The sequence below is a fragment of the Eptesicus fuscus genome, chromosome 1, assembly GCF_027574615.1.
Source record: "Eptesicus fuscus isolate TK198812 chromosome 1, DD_ASM_mEF_20220401, whole genome shotgun sequence".
Taxonomy (NCBI): domain Eukaryota; kingdom Metazoa; phylum Chordata; class Mammalia; order Chiroptera; family Vespertilionidae; genus Eptesicus; species Eptesicus fuscus.
Window position 1 is genome coordinate 51,759,067 of NC_072473.1, and position 22,387 is coordinate 51,781,453.

Below are 22,387 nucleotides of genomic sequence, written 5' to 3' on the forward strand. Positions count from 1 at the left end.
TATTTATTACCTATATGTGCCAGGCATTGTACTAAGAACTATGCATTATCTCACTCAATCTTCCTGACATCCCTTTAGAGAGATATATTATTGTCCCAATTTTCATAAATTAAAAAAAAATGATTCGGAAAAGTAAAGTAAACTGCTATTGAATGTTAGAATTAGAATTCAAGCCCAGTTCTGAAAGAATAGCAAAGCTCATGGTATTTCCCTAACCTCAGTATTTCCCAAACAGTATAATTTAGAACCTTAATTCAACAGAAGATGGCTATTTCTTGAAAAAAGTTCTGTGGTCAAATAAGTTTGGGAAATGCTGCTTTTCATATATCATGTTGGAGAGTCACTTTTCCCATTTGCGTATTAAAAGGTCTGAGAGGTCTTCAATGAAGAAATCTGCTTATTTTTCCTTAACCCTTTGTTTCCCAAACTCTTTTGACCTAGGAATACTTTTTCTAAGAACATCTGTTAATATCACACAGGACCCTACTGCTCCCTGAAACATGGTATGAAATATTCTGCACAAGACCATGCAGTCCATTCCATTCACCTTTCTAATTCGCTTCAGAGATTGTTGCTCTTAGGTCTGTCTGCCTTTTTTATCCTAACCATTAAAGTGACCAAAGACTCAGTATTGCAAATATTTCCTTAGCAAGAACATACACTTGTCAATTTGAGAACATCTTTGGTAATATAGAAACCTATAGCTCATGGAACTTTGAGAAACTATTAAGCGTCTGAAATGTCAGCAATTAGTAGGACTTGTTTTAGTGTTGCCTGGACCACAGTAATTTTTTTAATATATTTTTACTGATTTTAGAGAGGAAGGAAAAGGGAGAGAGAGAGATAGAAACATCCATGATGAGAGAGAATCATGGATCAGCTGCCTCCTGAAAGTCCCCCACTGGGGATCAAGCCCACAACCCAGGCATGTGCCCTTGACCAGAATCGAACCTGGGACCTCTCAGTTCACAGGCCGATGTTCTATCCACTAAGCCAAACTGGCTAGGGCGCACAGTAATGTTTTGATAAGATTTTTACATCTTTACCAAACCAAACCATAACTGGGCCAGCATAGTTTTGCAGCTGATCATGACATACTGTAAGTCATGTTTTTGGAGCCTGAAGCCCCAGGCATGAGCCTCTGCTGCAAAGACTAGAGAGGAAATCCTTGGATGAGGACACAAGCCTACTCACATCAGAAATACCTTTAGAGATTGGGATGGGATGGGAAGAGATGGGATGGGATGGGATGGGATGGGATGGGATGGGATGGGATGGGATGGGATGGGATGGGATGGGATGGAATGGGATGGGATGGAATGGGATGGGATGGGATGGAATGGGATGGGATGGGAATCAATTTGCACAGCCTTACCTTTACTTGTCTTTTTGTCATGCTTAGTGCAGATATTAGAATAATCTGTGCTCTGAACATGGACATTCCATGTGGTTCTCATTCAAAATTCTTACTATTTGAAGCTAATAGCTTTCATTTTCTTCAAAAGTATTGAACTTGATGCACATATTTGTACATTCTCTCTGTTTACAATTCTAATGGTGTGAGACAGAACGTGAAATAAACTCTTAAGGTTACAGGATTTGAAGATACAGACTATGTTGAAGGTTGCATTTTTTAATAAAAATTCCCAATCCTATACCTCCTCATCTGCCAGCCATTGTCTTTCTTTCTCTCATTTTGCTTCACTGTGGTACTGAAGAATGTTGGTCATGTCCAGTTCTCTGATGTAGCTCTCTGTATAATGGGAGAAAGTCATTAAAGCATACAGCCTACTACCTGTATAACCAAAGAGCAAATAAAATTACATAAACATTTATCGAGTACCTACTATAAGTGCATCACTTACACTTATTTCCCATCCCATCCTTTCCTGTCCCTTCCCTTCCCTTCCCTTCACGTTCCATCCCCTCCCATATCACCCCATCCAATCCCATCCCATCCCTTCCCATCCCATCCCATCCCATCCCAATGGCTGCAAAACAACTCTAAAAATTGGTAGAATCATGTTCATTTTGATGCTGTTATTGGTATTCTTAGCATGACTGATTTAGTAGAAGATACAATAACTTGGAGTCAGAAGAATCTTTGTTCACATCCCAAGATTACCATTTCCTTCAGTTATTCAGTTATTCATTCAACAAATATTGTATTGAGCATCTATACTAATCTATACTAATAAAAGTGTAATATGCTAGTTAGACCAGACACCTTCTGGATGTCCTTCCAGACAAAGCCACGGTGGCGAGACAGAGGCAGTTAGGGGTGATCAGGCCAGCAGGAGAGAGCAGTTAAGGGGATCAGGCCGGCAGGGGAGAGCAGTTAGGGGGATCAGGCCGGCAGAGGAGAGCAGTTAGTGGGGTCAGGCCAGCAGGGGAGAGCAGTTAGGGGGATCAGGTTGGCAGGGGAGAGCAGTTAGGGGGATCAGGCCGGCAGGGGAGAGCATTTAGGGGGATCAAGCCATCAGGGGAGAGCAGTTAGGGGGAATCAGGCAGGCAGGCAGGTGAGCAGTTAGGAGCCAGCACTCCCGGATTGCAAGATCGGGCCTAAACCGGCAGTTGGACATCCCCCAAGGGGTCCTGGATTGGAGAGGGTGCAGGCCAGGCTGAAGGACACACACACACACACACACACACACACACACACACACACACACACCGTGCACAAATTTCGTGCACCAGGCCTCTAGTCCACTATAAAAGAAATGTTTTTACGTGCTGGAGACATAGCAATCTAGTAAATGGAACAATCACATACTCAGAAAATTACAACTTGATAAGTATAACAATTTATTATGAGTACACATAGGAATTGTTGTCTGAGCTGAGTCTCAAAGGACAAGTAGGCATTGAAAGAAAGATGGATTGGAGAAGGGCACTTCAGGCAGAGGGAATGGCATGAAGAAAGGTACAGAGGCAAGAGGTATGTGGAAGGAGAGTGTGGTGGATATAGAGCTAGGGCTTAGAGGTCTTTGTTGAACTACAAGCAGTTCAGTATTGCATTTAAACTAGTGGATGTTTTATAACTTTCTTTTCATACTGAATATAGAGTCAGAAGAATCTTAGAGCAGTTTTAGATTTACAAAACAATTGAGCAGAAACAGAGTTTCCATATACTCTGTCTCCTCCCACCCTTGGAAACCACTGATTTTTTTTTTTTTTACCATAGTTTTACCTTTCCCAGAATGTCCTATGATTGGAATCACACAGTATTTAGCTTTTTCAGACATGTTTCTTTCACTTAGCAACATGCATTAAAGGTTCCTCTGTGTCTTCTTGTGCCTTGATAGGTCACTTCTTTTTACTGCTGAATAATATTCTATTGTATGGATGGACCACAATTTGTTTATCCATTCACTTATTGAATGCATCTTGGTTGTTTCCAATTTTAGCAATTATTAATAAAGTTACTATAAAATTTTATATGCAGGGTTTTCTGTCAACATAAGTTTTCAACAAATTTGGGTAAATACCTAGGAGTTTAATTTCTGATTTGTGTGCTAAGACTTTATTTCGCTTTGTAAGAAACTGCTGAACTCTCTTACAAAGTGTCTGTACCATTTTGCATTCCCACCGGCAATGAATGAGAGTTTCTGTTGCTCTACATCCTTGCCAGCATATAGTGTTATCAGTGTTTTGAATTTTGGTCATTCTAATAGGTATGTAGTGCTATCTAATTGTCTTAATTTGCATTTCCCTAATGACATATTATGTTGAATATCATATGATTATTTGCAATCTATATATCTTTCTTTGGTGAGGCATCTTTCAGATCTTTTGCCATGTCATAATTGGATTGTTTGTTTTCTGATTGTTGAGTTTTAAGAATTCTTTATATATTTTGGATACATGTCCTTTATCAGATATGTGTTTTAAAAATATTTTCTCCGAGTCTATGTCTTATCTTTTGATTAACTAATCATTTTTTTTTTACTCTCATGGATTGTGCTTTTGGAGCTCTGCCTATAAACCTATTGCCAAATCCAAGGTCAACTCGATTTTCTTCTATGTTATTTTATAGGGGTTATAGAGTTTTGTGTTTTGCATTTAGGTCAGTGATACATTTTGAGATCATTTTAGTGAAAGGTATAAGGTCAGTGTCTGGATCCTTTTTTTTCTTTTTTTCTTTATTGTTGAAAGTATTACAGATGTTCCCCTTTTTTCACCCATTGACCCCTTCCTCTCCTCTCCTGACCCTCCCCCCCCCCACAGGCCTTCACAGCACTATTGTCTGTGTCCATAGGTTATGCATAAATGCATATAAGTTCTTTGGTTAATCTCTTTTTACCCACCCACCCCCCTTTTTCTTTTGCATGTGGATGTCCAATTGTAACAGCACCATTTGTTGTATAAATTATTTTTTTCCATTGGATTGCCTTTGCTGCTTTGTCAAAGATCCAGTTGATTATATTTGTTAGGGTATATTTATGGGCTCTCTACTTTGGTCCATTAATCTATATTTCTATTAACCCACCAATACTGAACTATCTTGATTACTATAGCTTCATGCTAAATCTTGAATCAGGTAATGTCAGCCCTCCAACTTTGTTATGTTTTTCAATATTTTGATGGATATTATGAGTTGATTTACTGTACGTATAAACTTTAGAATTAGGTTTTTTTATATATCCACAAAGTAAAGGGCTGAGATTTTGAATTGGGATTGCATTGAATCTATAGATCAAATTGAGAAGAAATGACATCTTAGCATATTGAACAGTTGTTCATTGCTGGTATATAGAAAAGCAATTGACTTCTGCATATTAGTCTTGTATCCCTCAGCCTTATATTTCTTTATTAGTTTCAGTTTTTTATAAATTATCTGAATTTTTTACATAGAAAATTATGTCATCTGCAAATGAAGATGCTTTTATTTATTCCTTTCTATTCTGCATATCTTTTATTTCCTTTTCTTGCCCTCTTCCATTAGCTAGGAGTTGCAGTGTGATGTTGAATAGGAGTGGTGAGAAGGAACATCTTTGCCTTATTCTCAGTCCTAGAGGGAAAGTATCTAGTTTCTCACAATTACGTATGGTATTTGCTCTAGATTTTTTTGTAGACTTCTTTCTTTTATCACATTGATGAAGTTCCCCTCTATTGATAATTTGATGAGAGTTCTTATCATGAATGGATCTTGGATTTTGTCAAATTATTTTTTTCTACATCTGTTGATAAGATCATATGATTTTTCTTCTTTAGCCTGTTGATGTGTGATGGATTAAGTTAAGTGATTTTTTTTCTTCAGTTTTTTTTTTATTTCAAGAAAAACAATTTTAAATATAATGTTACATGCAATAAACATTAATATCTCAAGAAAAATGATTTTAAATATGATAATGTCACATGCAATAAACACCAGTTATGCAAGAAAAATGTTCTTACATATAATAATATTACATGCAATAAACATTAATATTTCAAGAATAAAAGGATTTTAAGTATACCTGATAATAATATTACCCAAACTGTACTAACATAGTATGGTATCACAAAAGTTATAGGAAATATTAAAAATCTGCAAATAACAGGATTACTTCTATTATATTTTAGTACTAGCTGTGGCGGTTAATAATGCGGATTTTGTAATCAAAGACAACACAATAATTTCAAGAGAAACATCAAAAGTGCTTTATTCAAAGTAATGTCCATTGCTAGCTACACATTTTCCCCATCTTTCAGGTAATTTGTGGATACCTTCCCAATAGAACTTTCCTTGTTTTGAGGCAAACCATTCAGAGACCCAATTTTCCACTTCTTCATACGTTTTGAAGTGCTGCTCAGAAAGTGCATGTACCATCGATTGGAACAAGTGGTAATCTGAAGGAGCAAGGTCTCATGAATACAGTGGGTGGGTTAATACTTCCCAGGCAAGATCTTTCAATGTGTCTTTAACTGGTTTGTAAGTGTGTGATGGTGCATCATCATGAAGCAAAATTACTTTGCCATGTCTTCTGGAACATTCTGGTTGTTTCACGATCAAAGCGTGGTTCAAATTGATTATTTGTTATCAGTAGTGATCAGTATTACTTGTTTCACCTGGTTTTAGAAGCTCATAATACACCACACCTTCCTGATCCCACCAAACACAGAGCATTGTCTTCTTTCTGAAGTGATTTGGCCTTGCAGTCGATGTTGATGGTTGACCTGAATCAACCCATGGTTTTGTGCATTTGGGATTCTCAAAATAAATCCACTTTTCAACGCCAGTCAAAATTTGATGCAAAAAAGACTTTCTTTTGTGCTGTTGAAGCAACATTTTACTGATGACTTTTCGGTTCTCCATTTGTCTTTCATTCAGTTGATGTGGCACCCATTTTCCTTCCTTTAAAATATTTCCCATTGCTTGTAAATGATCAGAAATTGTTTACTGAGCAACGTTTCATGTTTCTGCAAGTTGTTTTTGAGTTTGACATGCATCTTCATCCAATAATGCTTGTAATTGTTGGTCTTCGAACATTTTTCGGTTGACCTGGACGTTCTTTGTCTTTCACATAGAAATCATCACTTTTAAAGTGTTTAAACCATCATTCACAAGTATCTTGAGATGGAGCATGTTCACCATAAGCTTCCCGGAGTATTCAGGAGCACTTTTCTTCAAAGTAAAGTAATGAATTATAACTTCCCGCAAATGCTCTTTTTTGGGCACGAAATTCAACATTTTTAAGTGTAAAAATATCTACGATGTTAACAACTTCAGCAAATTTGACATATGAATTTTTGAAGCTTGCTGTCAATACAACAAAATACCATACATATCAAATCACATATATCAACATATGTGTAACTCCATCTATTGAAAAAAAATCCGCATTATTAACATAGAGTAGATGTACCACAGTTTTTAATCCACTCATCTGCTGCTGGCCACTTAGGCTGTTTCCAAATCTTAGCTATTGTAAATTGTGCTGCTATGAACATAGGGGTGCATATATCCTTTCTGATTGGTGTTTCTGGTTTCTTTGGATATATTCCTAGAAGTGGGATTACTGAGTCAAATGGGAGTTACATTTTTTTTCAATTGTTTTTATTGATTAAGGTATTACATGTGTCCATATCTCCCCATTGCCCCCCCCCACCTCACTCCCATAAATACCCTCACCCCCAGTGTCTTGTGTCCATTGGTTATGCTTATATGCATGCATACAAGTCCTTCGGTTGACCTCTTACCTCACACCCCCCTCTCCAGCCTTCCCGCTGTAATTTGACAATCTGTTTGATGCTTCTCTGCCTCTGTATCTTTTTGTTCATCAGGTTATAATGTTCTTTATTATCCATAAATGAGTGAGATCATGTGGTATTTTTTTGTCACTGACTGGCTTATTTCATTTAGCATAATGCTCTCCAGTTCCATCCATGCTGCTGCAAATGGTAAGAATTCCTTCTTTTTTAAAGCAGCGTAGTATTCCATTGTGTAGATGTACCCTAGTTTTCTAATCCACTCATCAGCTGATGGGCACTTAGGCTGTTTCCAAATCTTAGCTATGGTGAATTGTGCCATTGTGAACATAGGGGTGCATATATCCTTTCTGATTGGTATTTCTAGATTCTTGGGGTATATTCCTAGAAGTGGGATCACTGGGTCAAATGGCAGTTCCATGTTTAGTTTTTTGAGGAAACTCCATACTGTTCTCCACAGTGGCTGTACCAGTCTGCATTCCCACTAGCAGTGCATGAGGGTTCCTTTTACTTCACATCCTCACCAGCACTTGTTGTTTGTTGATTTGTTGATGATAGCCATTCTGACAGGTGTGAGATGATACCACATTGTCGTTTTGATTTACATCTCTCGGATGATTAGTGACTTTGAGCATGTTTTCATATGTCCCTTGGCCTTCCTTCTGTCTTCTTTCGAAAAGATTCTATTTAGGTCCGTTGCCCATTTTTTTATTGGGTTGTTTATCTTCCTTTTGTTAAGTTGTATGAGTTCCCTGTAAATGTTGGAGATTGAAGCCTTATTGGAGATAACATTGGCAAATATGTCCTCCCATGCAGTGGGCTTTCTTGTTGTTTTGTTGATGGTTTCTTTTGCTGTGCAGAAGCTTTTTATTTTGATGTAGTCCCATTTGTTTATTTTCTCTTTAATTTCTATTGCCCTAGGAGCTTTATCGGTGAAGATATTGCTTTGGCAAATATCTGAGATTTTGCTGCCTGTTTATTCCTCTAGTATTTTTATGGTTTCCCCTCTTACATTTAAGTCCTTTATCCATTTTGAGTTTGTTTTTGTGTATGGTGTAAGTTGGTGGTCTAGTTTCATTTTTTTGCATGTATCTGTACAACTTTCCCAACACCATTTATTGAAGGGACTGTCTTGACTCCATTGTATGATCTTGCCTCCTTTGTCAAATATTAATTGAGCCTAGTGTTTTGCGTAGATTTCTGGGTTCTCTATTCTATTCCATTGGTCTATATGTCTGTTCTTATGCCAGTACCAGGCAGTTTTGAGAACAGTGGCTTTGTAATACAGCTTGATATCTGGTATTGAGATCCCTTCTACGTTACTCTTCTTTCTCAGGATTGCTGCAGCTATTCGAGTTCTTTTTTTATTCCAGATGAATTTTTGGAGAGTTAGTTCTAGGTCTGTGAAATATGCCGTTGGTATTTTAATGTGGAGTGCATTGAATCTATAGATTGCTTTGGGTAGTATGGACATTTTAATGATGTTGATTCTACCAATCCATGAACACGGTATGCTCTTCCATCTATTTATGTCTTCCTCTATCTCTTTTTTCAATGTCCTGTAGTTTTCTGAGTAGAGGTCTTTTACCTCCTTAGTTAAGTTTATTCCTCAGTAACTTAATTCTTTTGGTGCAATCATAAATGGGATTGTTTTCTTAGTCTCTCTTTCTATAAGTTCACTGTTGGTGTATAGAAATGCCATAGATTTATTGGCATTAATTTTGTATCCTGCTACATTGCCAAATTCATTTAAGTCTAATAATTTTTTGATGGATTCTTTAGGGTTTTCTATGTACCGTATCATGTCATCTGCGAATAATGACAATTTTACTTCTTCTTTTCCAATTTAGATGCCCTTTATTTCTTCTTCTTGTCTGATTGCTGTGGCTAGCACTTCCAGTACTATGTTGAACAGGAGTAGTGAAAGCAGGCATCCCTGTCTTGTTCCTGTTCTTAGTGGAAATGGTTTTATTTTTTGCCCATTGAGTATGATGTTGGCTGTAGGTTTGTCATTTAAGGCTTTTATTATGTTGAGGTATGATCCCTCTATTCCCACTTTGCTGCGCGTTTTTATCAGAAAAGGGTGTTGGATTTTGTTAAATGCCTTTTCTGCATCAATTGATATGATTATGTGATTTTTGTCTCACTTTGTTTATGTGATGTATCACATTTATTGATTTGCGGATATTGTACCAGCCTTGCATTCCTGGAATAAATCCGACTTGGTCATGGTGTATGATCTTTCTAATGTAATGCTGGATTCGGTTTGCTAGAAGTTTGTTGAGGATTTTAGCATCTATGTTCACCATGGATATTGGCCTGTAATTCTGTTTCTTTGTGGTGTTTTTATCTGGTTTTGGGATTAGGGTAATGCTGGCTTCATAGAAAGAGTTTGGAAGTGTGCCTTCCTCTTGAATTTTTTGGAATAGTGGCAGTTAGATTTTTAATTTTTTGAGGAAACTCCATACTATTTTCCACAGTGGCTGCACCAGTCTGCATTCACACCAACAGTGCACAAGGGTTCCTTTTTCTCCACATCCTCTCCAGCACTTGTCATTTGTTGATTTGTTGATGATAGCCATTCTGACAGGTGTGAGATGGTATCTCATTGTTTTGATTTGCATCTCTCAGATGATTAGTGACTTTGAGCATGTTTTCATATGTCTTTCAGCCTTCTGTATGTCCTCTTTTGAATAGTGTCTATTTAAGGCCTTTGCCCATTTTTTGATTGGATTGTTTATCTTCTTTTTCTGAAGTTGTGTGTGTTCTCTGTAAATTTTGGAGATTAAACCCTTATCTACGATAGCATTGGCAAATATGTTCTCCCATGCAGGGGGATTTCTTGTTGTTTTGTTGATGGTTTCTTTTGCTGTGCAGAAGCTTTTTTATTTTGATGTACTCCCATTTGTTTATTTTCTCCTTAGTCTCCATTGCCCTAGGAGCTATATCGGTAAAGATATCGCTGCGACTTGTTTCTGATATTTTGCTGCATATTGAATTTTTATGGTTTCCCATCTTAAATTTAAGTCCTTTAGCCAATATGAGTTTGTTTTTCTGTATGGTGTTAAGTTGGTGATCTAGTTTCATTTTTTTGTATGGATCTGACCAATTTTACCAGCACCATTTATTGAAGATACTGTCTTGACTCCATTGTATTCTCTTGCCTCCTTTGTCAAATATTAATTGAGCATAATGTCTTGGGTCGTTTTCTGGGTTCTCTGTTCTGTTCCATTGGTGTACATGTCTGTTCTTGTGCCAGTACCAGGCAGTTTTGAGAACAGTGGCTTTGTAGTACAACTTGATATCTGGTATTGTGATCCCTTCAAGTTTCATATTGTTTCTCAAGATTGCTACAGCTATTTGGGGTCTTTTTTTATTACAGATGAATATTTTAGAAAGTTTGTTCTAGGCCTTTGAAGTATGCCATTGGCATTTTAATGGGGAGTGCATTGAATCTATAGGTTTCTTTGGGTAGTATGGACATTTTAATGATGTTGATTCTACAAATCCATAAACATGGTATGGTCTTCCATTTGTTTATGTCTTCCACTATCGCTTTTTTCAATGTCCTGTAGTTTTCCAAGTACAAGTCTTATAATTCCTTAGTTTATTCCTAGGTATCTTAAATTTTTTGGTGCAACGGTAAATGGGATTGTTTTTTTAGCTTGTCTTTTTGAGTTCATTATTGGTATATAAAAAGGCCACAGATTTCTGGGTGTTAATTTATATCCTGCTACATTGCCAAATTCATTTATTAAGTCTAGTAGTTTTTTGATGAAATCTTTGTGGTTTTCTATGTATAGTATCATGTATCTGGGAATAAGGACAATTTTACTTCTTCTTTTCCAATTTGAATGCCTTTTATTTCTTCTTTTTGTCTGATCGCTATGAGTAGCACTTTCAGTACTATGTCGAACAGGAGTGGTGAGAGTGGGCATCTCTGTCTTGTTCCTGTTCTTAGGGGAAATGGATTTAGTTTTGCCCATTTAGTACAATGTTGGCTGTAGGTTTGTCATATAAGGATTTTATTATGTTGAGGTATGATCCCTTATTCCCACTTTTCTGAGAGTTTTTAATTAGGAAAGTGTGTTGGATTGTGTCAAATACTTTGTCTGCATCAATTGATATGATTATGTGATTTTTGTCTCTCAATTTATGTGATGTATCACATTTATTGATTTTTGGATATTGTACCATCCTTGCATCCCTGGAATAAATCCCACTTGGTCATGATGTATGATATTTCTAATGTAATGCTGGATCCGATTTGCTAGAATTTTGTTGAGTATTTTAGCATCTATGTTCATCAAAGATATTGGCCTATAGTTCTCCTTTCTTTGTGGTGTCTTTATCGGATTCTGGAATTAGGGTAATGCTGGCTAAATAGAAAGAGCTTGGAAGTGTGCCTTCCTCTTGAATTTTTTTTTGGAATAGTCTGAGGAGGGTAGGTTTTAGTTCTTTGAATGTTTGGTAGAACTACCCTGTAAAGCTGTCCGGACCAGGGCTTTTGTTTGGTGGAAGATTTTTTATCGCTGTTTCAATTACTTCGGTAGTTATTGGCCTATTCATGTTTTTTTATTCTTCTTGGTTGAGTTTTGGGAGCTTGTATTTTTCTAGGAATATGTCCATTTCATCTAGGTTGTCCATTTTGTTGGAATAGAGTTGTTCATAGTATTTTTTCATAATCGTTTGTATTTCTGTGGGATCAATTGTTACTTCACCACTTTCATTTCTGATTTTGTTTATTTGGGTCCTCTCTCTTTGCTTTTTGGTGAGCCTGGCTAGAGGTTCATCAATCTTGTTTATCCTTTCAAAGAACCAGCTGTTGGTTTTGTTGATCTTTTGTATTTATTTTTGTATTAAAGTCCCCTACTATGACTGTGTTGCTGTAGATCTCTTCCTTGATATCTTCCAGAAGTTTTGTTAATGTATTTGGGTGCTCCTGTATTGGGTACATATATGTTTACCAGAGTTATATCTTCTTGTTGAATTGCTCCCTTTTGTATTATGAACTGGCCTTCTTTAGCTCTTGTTTTGGCCTTCACTTTGAGGTCTAATTTATCAGATATAAATTTTGCTACCCCAGCTATTTTTTTCATTTCCATTCACCTGAAAAATATTTTTCCATCCCTTTACTATCAGGATGTGTGATATACTTTGAATTTTGTGATATACTTTGAGGTTGGTCTCCTGTAGACAACAGATATATGGGTCATGTTTTCTTATCCATTCAGCTACCCTATGTCTTTTGATTGGGGCATTAGTTCATTTACATTTAAATTTATTATTGATGGGTACTTGTTTGTTCCCATTTTCATTCTTTATGCCTGTGTACCTTCTCCCCTTCTTTTTACAGCTGTCCTTTTAGCATTTCTTGCATTGCTGGTTTAGTGGTAATAAACTCCCTTCGTCCTTTTTTGTCTGTGAAGCTCCTGATTTCACCTTCAATTTTGCATTGCTGGTTTGGTGGTAATAAACTCCCTTAGTCCTTTTTTGCCTGTGAAGCTCCTGATTTCACCTTCAATTTTGATTGATAGCCTTGCTGGGTACAGTATTCTTGGATTCAGACCCTTCCTTTGCATGACTTTGTATATTTCATTCCATTCCCTTCTGGCCTGATGAGTTTCTGTTGAGAAATCAGTTGCTAGTCTGATGGGGGTTCCTTTGTAGGTAACTTTCTGTCTCTCTCTGGCCACTTTTAAGATTCTTACTTTGTTGTTGGTGTTTGCCAATCCTATCTAATAAAAAAGTAATATGCAAATTAGACGTCACCCCGCTACAAAAATGGCGGCACCCATAGCCACAAGATGGTGGCGCCCAGTGCTCTCAGCCCCGCCAGAGTCCCCCAGTCCAGCCCCTCTGGAGTCCCACAGTCCGGCTGGGAGGCACTCATGCCCCCATGCACCGGTTGCGGCCGGGGTGTGCGGCTGGGAAGCGTCTGAGCTGCACGCACCAGTCCCGGCCGCCAGCGGCCAGCAGCCGGGGTGTGCGTCCGAGCTGCACACCCTGGCCACTGGAAGCGTCAGATCCCCACGCAGCCAGCAGCCAGGGTGTGCGGGTGGGAAGCGTCAGATCCCTACACACCGGTCCCCACCGCCAGCGACCGGGATGTGCGGCTGGGAGGCGCCTGGGGTGTCTGGCCAGGGGTCATGTGGGATGCGCCCACTCCAGTAGCAGGTCAAGCATGGCTGCTCTGCAACCTCTGGAGTGTCTGGGGCTGATCAGCAAGGTTGGAATGTTTGGGCCTGTTGGCCTGGCCAGGGGTTGTGGGGACCAAGTGGACAGGCGGGATCCACCTACTCCAGTGGCAGATCCAGCCTCACTGCTCCCCAGCCTCTGGCATGTCTAGGCCTGTCAGCCTCTCCATGAGGCTGGATGTTGCTTTCAGGGGACACACAAGTGGGCGGGGAGTTGACTCTGGGTCTTCTGGCGCAGGGGGACTTGATGCTGTGTCCCAGTTTGTGCTGGCCCAGACTCTGACAGCAGGGAGGAGGAAGTCCCACCCAAACAGAATCAGCCAGAATCACCCATTGGTCAGACAACTCTCAGTGGTCTGACAGCCATCTGACAGCAGGAAAGAGGAAGTCCCACCCTTAGAGAATTGACCAATGGTCAGACAGCTCCCTGCCACCTGACAGCCAGGACTCTCATTCACCTGACAGCAAGGAGGTAGAACTATGTCTAAACATCTACTATTGATACAAGGTAGCTCTGCAGCCGAAAGAAGCCAGCGTTATTGACAGAAAATGTCTGAAGACCAACGTGCTTCTGATCTTAAAAGAAGGCGGCAACTGCGACAGAATGTATCTGAAGAGCAGCTATTGGAAAAACGTCGCTCTGAAGCTGAAAGAAGCTGGTGTCATCGACAAAAAATGTCTAAAGATCAACGTGCCTCTGAACTTGAAAGAAGGTGGTAGTGTCGACAGAATATGTCCAAAGAACAGTCATTAACAAGTACTAACAATACTGGTAGGAACTGCCTTCTCATAAAAAATGGAGTACATGAGGATGCAATTCTCGAACATAGTTGTGGTGCAATGACTATTAGATGTCAATTTTGCTTATCACTAAATTTCTCTGATGAAAAACCATCTGATGGAAAATTTACTCGATGTTGTAGCAAAGGTAAAGTCTGTCCAAATGATATACATTTTCCAGAATACCCAGCATATTTAAAAAGATTAATGACAAAGATTCTGACAGTAAAAATTTCATAGAAAATATTCGTTCCATAAATAGTTCTTTTGCTTTTGCTTCCATGGGTACAAATATTGCATCACCATCAGGATATGGGCCACACTGTTTTAGAATACACGGACAAGTTTATCAACGTACTGGAACTTTACATCCTTCGGATGGTGTTTCTCGGAAGTTTGCTCAACTCTATATTTTGGATACAGCCAAAGCTACCAGTAAACGATTAGCAATGCCAGAAAACCAGGGCTGCTCAGAAAGACTCATGATCAACATCAATAACCTCATGCATTAAATAAATGAATTAACAAAATCGTACAAGATGCTACATGAGGCAAAAAAGGAAGCCCAATCTGAAGCAGCAGCAAAAGGTATAGCTCCCACAGAGGTAACTATGGCAATTAAATATGACCGTAACAGTGACCCAGGTAGATATAATTCTCCCCGTGTAACCGAGGTTGCTGTCATATTCAGAAATGAAGATGGAGAACCTCCTTTTGAAAGGGACTTGCTCATTCATTGTAAACCGGATCCCAATAATCCAAGTGCCACTAAAATGAAACAAATCAGTATCCTCTTTCCTACATTAGATGCAATTACATATCCTATTCTTTTTCCACATGGTGAAAAAGGCTGGGGAACAGATATTGCATTAAGACTCAGATACAACAGTGTAATCAACAATAATACTAGACAAAATGTAAGGACACGAGTCACACAAATGCAGTATTATGGATTTCATCTCTCTGTGAGGGACATGTTCAATCCTATTTTAAATGCAGGAAAGTTAACTCAACAGTTTATTGTGGATTCATATTCAAAAATGGAGGCAAATCAGATAAATTTCATTAAACCAAACCAATCTAAGTTGAGAGTTGAAAAATATAGTGGTTTGATGGATTATCTCAAATCTAGATCTGAAAATGACAATGTGCCAATTGGTAAAATGATAATTCTTCCATCATCTTTTGAGGGTAGTCCCAGAAATATGCAGCAGTGATATCAGGATGCTATGGCAATTGTAACAAAGTATGGCAAGCCCGATTTATTCATAACCATGACATGCAACCCCAAATGGGCAGATATTACAAACAATTTACAACGCTGGCAAAAAGTTGAAAACAGACCTGACTTGGTAGCCAGAGTTTTTAATATTAAGCTGAATGCTCTTTTAAATGATATATGTAAATTCAATTTATTTGGCAAAGTAATAGCTAAAATTCATGTCATTGAATTTCAGAAACATGGACTGCCTCACACTCACATATTATTGATATTAGATAGTGAGTCCAAATTACGAACGGAAGATGACGTTGACCGTATAGTTAAGGCAGAAATTCCAGATGAAGACCAGTATCCTCGACTTTTTCAAATTGTAAAATCAAATATGGTACATGGACCATGTGGAATACAAAATCCAAATAGTCCATGTATGGAAAATGGAAAAAGTTCAAAGGGATATCCAAAAGAATTTCAAAATGCGACCATTGGAAATATTGATGGATATCCCAAATACAAACGAAGATCTGGTAGCACCATGTCTATTGGAAATAAAGTTGCCGATAACACTTGGATTGTCCCTTATAACCCATATTTGTGCCTTAAATATAACTGTCATATAAATGTTGAAGTCTGTGCATCAATTAAAAGTGTGAAATATTTATTTAAATACATCTATAAAGGGCACGATTGTGCAGATATTCAAATTTCTGAAAAAAGTATTATCAATCATGACGAAGTACAGGACTTCATTGACTCCAGGTATGTGAGCACTCCTGAGGCTGTTTGAAGATTTTTTGCAATGCAAATGCATGACCAATCTCATGCAATCACAAGATTAGCTATTCATTTGCCAAATGATCAGAATTTGTATTTTCATAATGATGATTTTGCTGAAGTTTTAGATGGGGCTAAAAGGCATAACTCAACTTTTATGGCTTGGTTCTTATTGAATAGAGAAGATTCTCCCCATAATTATTATTATTGGGAGATTCCACAGCATTATGTGTTTAATAATTCTTTGTGGACAAAACGCCAAAAGGGTGGGAATAAAGTATTAGGTAGACTGTTCACTGTCAGCTTTAGAGAACCAGAGCGATATTACCTTTGCTTCTGCATGTAAAAGGTGTGATAAGTTTTGAGGATCTGCAAACTGTAGGAGGTGTAACTTATGATACATTTTGTGAAGCTGCAAAACACCGAGGATTATTACTTGACGACATTATCTGGAAAGATACGATTGACAATGCAATCGTCCTTAATATGCCCAAACAACTATGGCAACTTTTTGCATACATATGTGTATTTGGATGTCCTTCTGCTGCACACAAATTATGGGATGAGAATAAATCTCATTTTATTGAAGATTTCTGTTGGAAATTGCACCGAAGAGAAGGTGCCTGTGTAAACTGTGAAACGCATGCCCTTAACGAAATTCAGGAGGTATTCACATTGCATGGAATGAAATGTTCACATTTCAAACTTCCAGACTATTCTTTATTAATGGATGCAAATACATGTGATGAATTGTATGAGCAACAACAGGCAGAGGTTTTGATAAATTCTCTGAACGATGAACAGTTGGCAGCCTTTCAAAGATAACTTCAGCCATCGAAGATCAAACTGTACACCCCAAATGTTTTTTCTTGGATGGTCCAGGTGGTAGTGGAAAAACATATCTGTATAAAGTTTTAATACATTATATTAGAGGTCATGGTGGTACTGTTTTACCCACAGCGTCTACAGGAATTGCTGCAAATTTACTTCTTGGTGGAAGAACCTTTCATTCCCAATATAAATTACCAATTCCATTAAATGAAATTTTAATTTCTAGACTCGATATAAAGAGCAAAGTTGCTAAAACCATTAAAAAAGCCCAACTTCTTATTATTGATGAATGCACCATGGCATCCAGTCATGCTATAAATACCATAGACAGATGACTAAGAGAAACTATGAATTTGAATATTGCATTTGGTGGGAAAGTTCTCCTTCTCAGAGGAGATTTTCGACAATGTCTCAGTATTGTGCCGCATGCTATGCGATCGTCCATAATACAAACGAGTTTAAAGTACTGTGATGTTTGGGGATGTTTCAGAAAGTTGCCTCTTACAACAAATATGATATCAGAGGATCCTGCTTATAGTGAATGGTTAGTAAAACTTGGAGATGGCAAACTTGATAGCAGTTTTCATTTAGGAATGGATATTATTGAAATCCCCCAGGAAATGATTTGTAATGGATCTATTATTGAAGCTACCTTTGGAAATAGTATGTCTATAGGTAATATTAAATTACACGCAATTCTTTGTCCAAAAAATGAGCACGTTCAAAAATTAAATGAAGAAATTTTGGATATACTCGATGGAAATTTTCACACCTATTTGAGTGATGATTCCATTGACTCAACAGATGATGCTGAAAAGGAAAATTTTCCCATTGAATTTCTTAATAGTATTACTCCTTCGGGAATGCCATGTCATAAGTTAAAATTGAAAGTTGGTGCAATCATCATGCTATTGAGAAATCTTAATAGTAAATGGGGTCTTTGTAATGGTACCAGATTTATTATCAAAAGATTGCTACCTAACATAATCGAAGCTGAAGTATTAACAGGATCTGCAGAGGGAAAGGTTGTTCTGATTCCAAGAATTGATTTGTCCCCATCTGACACTGGTCTCCCATTTAAATTAATTCGATGACAGTTTCCCGTGATGCCAGCATTTGCGATGACTATTAATAAATCACAAGGACAAACTCTAGACAGAGTAGGAATATTCCTACCTGAACCTGTTTTTGCACATGGTCAGTTATATGTTGCTTTCTCTCGAGTTCGAAGAGCATGTGACGTTAAAGTTAAAGTTGTGAATACTTCATCCCAAGGGAAATTAGTCAAGCACTCTGAAAGTGTTTTCACTCTTAATGTGGTATACAGGGAGATATTAGAATAAGTTTAATCAGTTTATCAGTCATTGTTTGCATCAATGTTGTTTTTATATCATGTTTTTGTTGTTTTTATATCATATTTTTGCTGTTTTTATATGATGTTTTTGTTATTTTTATATGTCTTTGTTGTTCTTATATCATTTTGTTATTGTTTATTAATAAATTCATATATTATTTTCATATACATTTTACTCATTTCCTTTCATCTCTCATACTTCTATTATAGAGAAAGGGCAAATAGTAATATTAACATATTTCCTCTAACTAATTCCCTTTTAATGTGCACGAATTTCATGCACCGGGCCACTGTGGGATCCCTGTGGGATCGGACCTAAACAGGCAGTCGAACATCCCCCGAGAGGTCCCAGATTGGAGAGGGTGCAGATTGGGCTGAGGGATAACCCCCCTATGCATGAATTTCATGCACCGGGTCTCTAGTTTAATTATAACGTGCATTGGCATTGGTCTTTTGGGGTTCAGTTTGCTTGGGACTCTGTGAGCTTCTTGGATTTGTGTGGGTTTTTTCTTCCCTGTATCAGGGAAGTTTTCTGTCATTATTTTTTCAAACAAGTTTTCTATTCCTTGCTCAGTTTCCTCTCCTTCTGGAACCCCTATTATGTGGATGTTGTTTTGTTTCGTGTTGTCCCAAAGTTCCCTTAGGCTCTCCTCCTGCTTTTTAATTTTTTTTTTTCTAGAAGCTGCTCTAATTGGGTATTTTTTCCGAACTTGTCTTCTAGCTCACTGATGCGGTCCTCTGCTTCTTCTAGTCTACTCTTGATGCTTTCTATTGAGTTCTTTATTGCAGTGATGTCATTTTTCATTTCTTCTTTGTTCTTCTTCATTTCCTCTTGGTTCTTACTCATATTGTCAAATTTGTCTTCCATTCTTTTCAGCCACCTTATGATCGCCTTCAATTTTGAATGATAGCTTTGCTAGGTATAGTATTCTTGGATTCCGATCCTTGCTTTGCATGACTTTGTATATTTCATTCTATTCCCTTCTGGCCTGATGTGTTTACATTGAGAAATCAATTGATAGTCTGATGGGAGATCCCTTATAGGCAACTTTCTCTCTCTCTCTCTCTCTCTCTCTCTCTCTCTGGCAGCCTTTAAGATTCTTACTTTGTCATTGGCGTTTGCCAATTTAATTATAATGTGCCTTGGTGTCAGTCTTTTGGGGTTCATTTTGCTTGGGACTCTGTGAGCTGCTTGGATTTGACTGGGTTTTTTCTTCACTATATCAGGGAAGTTTTCTGTAATTATTTCTTCAAAAAGGTTTTCTATTCCTTGCTCAGTTTCCTCTCCTTCTGGAACCGCTATTCAGATTTTTTTTGTTTTGTTTTGTGTTGTCTCAAAGCTCCCTTAGGCTCTCCTCCTGTTTTTTAAGTTTTTTTCCAGTTGCTGCTCTGCTTGGGTATTTTTTCCTACCTTGTCTTCTAGTGCACTGATGTGGTACTCAGCTTCTCCCAGTCTACTGTTGATGCCTTCTATTCTGTTCTTTATTGCAGCTGTGTCATTCTTCATTTATTCTTGGTTCTTCTTCATTTCCTCTTGGTTCTTACACATGTTGTTGAATTTGTCTTTCCATCCTTTTCAGCATCCTTTTGACCATTGCTCTGAATTCTTTCTCTGAAAAAATGCCTACCTCTGTTTTGCTTACTTTTTTCTGGTGATTCCTCCTTTTCTTTCATATGGGTGCTGTTTCTTTGTCTCCCCATGTTCACTCTTCTTAAGGTGTCTGGTTATGTACCTCTCTCTCTACCACATTGACTTAAAGGTACAAAATACAATTCGACAAGACACAACACAGAGGGCACAAAACATGAATGTATTCACAATACCAATAACCCCAAATAAAGGTGACCACCAGAGAAAAGAGGATTAGGGGAGAGAAAAGAGCACAAAAATGATATTGAGAAAAGGGAAAAGGTAAGAGAGAAAAGAAAAAGAAGAAAAAATAAGGGGAAAATATATGTATATGGGGAGAAAACTAAAAAAAAAAAAACAACTAATCCAAAAAATGCAATCAACAAACACCCAGAAAAGAAGGAGGGACACTGAATCTGAAGAGGCAGAGTTTATTTCCTGAAGGTAAGTTCAAGGAATTGAATGAATGGGGAAATGGCCACAATTCAGTTTAGAGGGGGCAGAAAGAGAATGAGTGTATAAGAAGAAAAGTAAAAAAAAAAAATACTAAAGAAAAAGAAAATAATAATTGAGAAAAATAATAATTTATATATATATACTGTATATATAAAATGTTCCCTTTCTTTAATCCATCTATCTATACATCTATTTTTGAAAAAGGAGAATTGAGAGCAGATAGGACTGATTTGGTGGTTGAAACTAATTAAGCTATTAGTAGAAGAAGAGAACAAGCAAGGAGAGGAAAAACAAAAGCATAAAATAAATACAAAAACAAAAATAACCAGACTAACAAACAAAGAAACAACAACAGAGAGAAAGAAAAAATTTTTTGGCTAGTGAAGAAAGATAAAAGAGAAGTGTGCATGGAATTGGAGCAGGGGAGAGGAAATTAGATATATGAGTATGCCAACAGAGACTACTTTAATAGTAATGCATCAATAAAGCAGATAATGAAGATCAATTTTTAACAGGGAGTAAAAAGAAAAGATAGAGAAAAACTAAAGCAGGAACAGAAGAGAAAAAGGATGAAAATGGGGAACGTGAGGAAGAAAGTTTTAACATAAAGGAAAAAATGAGCTAGAGTAAAATAATGATTAAAAAATAAAAATAGAATGTAGAACAGTAATCCAAAAAATTAAAAATGGTAACAAGTTATAATAAATAAAAATATAATAATAAAATACAGTGAAAAATATTTATTTTCTTAAGTAAAAGATAAATAAAAAGTGAAGTAGTGAAGTTTGTTCACTTCAGCGGAGCTTCAGTGTCCCATGGGGACAGGTTTAACCTTTCGCACTCGGATGTCTAGTGTGACTCGACACAGTTAGCATCAGTAGCAGCTTGAGAAAAAAGCGAGTGCGAAGGGTTAAGACCCCTCTCTACTGTTCTGCCTGCCACGTCTCAGTTTCCTGTCAGGTAGTCAGCAAAGTGTTGAAGTTCCCAGCGATCCACCACTCCTCTGTGTCATACACACCATAAGCTTGGTTTCAAGCAGGCGGAATCAATCTGCCCACTTTGTTTTTCTGCCTACATTCAGTCATATTTACACAAGTGTCTATTTTTGACATGGCCCCTAGGTGGCAGTGTTTCTGTATTAGTTTCCTGGGACCAAATGGCCCCTCAACCCAGTCCCCCAGGGATCCCTGGGGGTATTTAGAATCTTCGTTTCCCTCTGTGCTCAAGACTGGGTGCGATGTGCTGTTAGGAGGACCCTGGTCTTCAGGAAAAAAATGTCTATTCAGGATTGGAGGGACAGATGGTCCCAGAGCTGGCATCCTCTCGTCTCTCCCTATTCTGCTCCCCCGGTTTCCACAAAAACCACCTTCCCCTGCAGTCGCGGTGAATGTTTTTTTTAATATATTTATTGATTAAGGTATTAGATATGTGTCCTCATCCCCCTATTAAATCCCCAACCCCCCCACTCCTACCCTCATCCCCCTGTAGTCTGTGTCCATTGGTTAGGCTTATATGCATGCATACAAGTATATTGGTAGATCTCTCTCCCTTACCTCCACCCTCCTCTACCTTCCTTCTGAGGTTTGACAGTCTGATCGATGCTTCTCTGTCTCTGGATCTGTTTTTGTTCATCAGTTTATGTTGTTCATTATATTCCATAAATGAGTGAGATCATGTGGTATTTATCATTCTCTGACTGGCGTATTTCACTTAGAATAATGCTCTCCAGTTCCATCAATGCTGTTGCAAACGGTAAGAATTCCTTCTTTTTTACCACAGCATAGTATTCCATTGTGTAGATGTACCACAGTTTTTTAATCCACTCATCTGCTGATAAGTACTTATGCTGTTTCCAAATATTAGCTATGGTGAATTGTGCTGCTTTGAACATATGGGGTGCATATATTCGTTCTGATTGGTGTTTCTAGCTTCTTGGGATATATCCCTAGAAGTGG

The 22,387-nt window shown here is 37.8% G+C and overlaps 1 protein-coding gene across 6 annotated transcripts in view; it reads left to right on the forward strand.

The window, feature by feature from the left end:
• Positions 1-22,387, forward strand: part of EDA (ectodysplasin A) — a 609,993-nt gene that overhangs the window by 551,294 nt on the left and 36,312 nt on the right. The window lies entirely within an intron of this gene.